This window comes from Apium graveolens, chromosome 5 (genome assembly GCF_009905375.1).
Source record: "Apium graveolens cultivar Ventura chromosome 5, ASM990537v1, whole genome shotgun sequence".
NCBI lineage: Eukaryota > Viridiplantae > Streptophyta > Magnoliopsida > Apiales > Apiaceae > Apium > Apium graveolens.
In genome coordinates this window covers 82,999,830-83,001,664 of record NC_133651.1, presented here as the reverse complement: position 1 = coordinate 83,001,664, position 1,835 = coordinate 82,999,830, and the positions used below count along the sequence as shown (strand labels likewise).

The following is a 1,835-nucleotide window of genomic DNA, read 5'->3' as shown; positions in this document are numbered from 1 at the left end:
TACAGCTGAGGAGACAGACGAAGTTCTTGATATTCCGGAGAAGATATATTTTGAAGATTCGGATTCAAGAAGTGAGCAGAAAGAGCCAATAATCATGGGTGATCGTATTGTTTCGGCAGATCCAGCTCTTATGGACTTTTCTCGGCCTAAAATTGATGACATTCAGTCTAGCATCATGCACCCGGCTATTGAGACCAATAACTTTGAAATCAAGCCAGGCACTATTCAGATGGTGCAGAATTCTGTTTTTTTCGGAGGTGCTGCGACTGAAGACCCCAACATGCACATAAGGAATTTTGTCGAGATCTGTAGTACTTTCAAATATAATGGTGTGACTGATGAGGCTATCAAGCTAAGGCTTTTCCCATTCTCTCTGAGGGATAAAGCTAAGGACTGGTTATATTCCGAACCAGCTGGGTCCATCACTACTTGGCAAGATCTAGCGCAAAAGTTTCTGGTGAAGTTTTATCCAATGGCAAAGACTGCTGCTATGAGGAGTGCTCTTACTCAATTTGCGCAGCAACCTACAGAATCTATGTGCGAAGCTTGGGAGCGCTACAAGGAGATGTTGAGAAAGTGTCCACATCATAGAATGCCCAATTGGATGGTGATCACTGGTTTCTATAATGGTTTGGGGGCCCAATCTCGGCCCATGCTCGATGCAGCAGCTGGAGGCGCATTATGGGCCAAAAGCTATACTGAGGCTTATAATCTTATTGAGACTATGGCTGCAAATGAGCATCAAAACCCAACTCAAAGGATGATACCTGGGAAGGTAGCAGGTATTCTGGAAGTCGATGCAGCCACTGCTATTGTAGCGCAGCTCCAAGCGCTGTCTATGAAGGTCAATTCTCTAGCCACCTATGGAGTCAATCAGATATCTATGGTCTGTGAGCTTTGTGCAGGTTCTCATGCTACGGATCAGTGTTCTCTTGTTAATGAATCTGTTCAGTATGTGAACAATTATCAGCGACAACAGCATCCTGTGCCAGCCACTTATCATCCTAACAACAGAAATCATCCAAATTTTAGCTGGAGTAATAATCAGAATGCTATTCAGCAACCATATCAACAAGGCGTAAGTAAGTAGTTCAATCCACCTGGATTTCAGCAACCACAACATTATGCTCAAAGGCAATCATATCCTCAACTGGGAGGTGCAGCTGCACCCACTAGTGCTGATTTTGAGGAACTTAAGCTGTTGTGCAAGAGTCAGGCGGTTTCTATCAAGACCTTGGAAAATCAGATCGGTCAAATAGCCATTGCAGTTCTCATTCGTCAACCTGGCACACTTCCCAGTGACACTGAAGTGCCAGGCAGGAAGGAAGCTAAAGAGCAAGTCAAGGCTATTACCTTAAGGTCTGGAAAAGTTGCTGATGCTGAAAAGTAAAAGAAGGAGAAGCTGAAGTTGGAGATGAAGAAGCTAAGCAAAAGGAGAAAGCGGCGGAACCAAGGAAGACTACTGTTGAATACACTCTGCCTGAGGGTAATACAGGGGAGAAACAGCTCTATCCTCCACCACCTTTCCCTAAGAGATTGCAATAACAAAAGCTGGATAAGCAGTTCGGTAAGTTTCTGGAGGTGTTCAAGAAACTTCACATCAATATACCTTTCGCTGAGGCTCTGGAGCAAATGCCTAGTTATGCGAGGTTTATGAAGAGTATTCTTTCAAGGAAGGTGAAACTGGATGACCTTGAGACCGTTGCTCTAACGGAAGAATGCAGTGCTGTGCTGCAGCAAAAGTTACCTCCAAAGCTGAAAGATCCAGGTAGCTTCACCATTCCGTGCACCATTGGCAAGTTGTCTTTTGATAAGTGCCTTTGTGATTTGGGAGC

The 1,835-nt window shown here is 44.5% G+C and overlaps 1 non-coding gene across 1 annotated transcript; it reads right to left on the bottom strand.

The window, feature by feature from the left end:
- Positions 1-487: 487 nt before the first annotated feature.
- Positions 488-594, bottom strand: LOC141662413 (small nucleolar RNA R71). Its single transcript, XR_012550531.1, has one exon. It is a non-coding gene; the product is annotated as a small nucleolar RNA R71 (small nucleolar RNA).
- Positions 595-1,835: the final 1,241 nt, after the last annotated feature.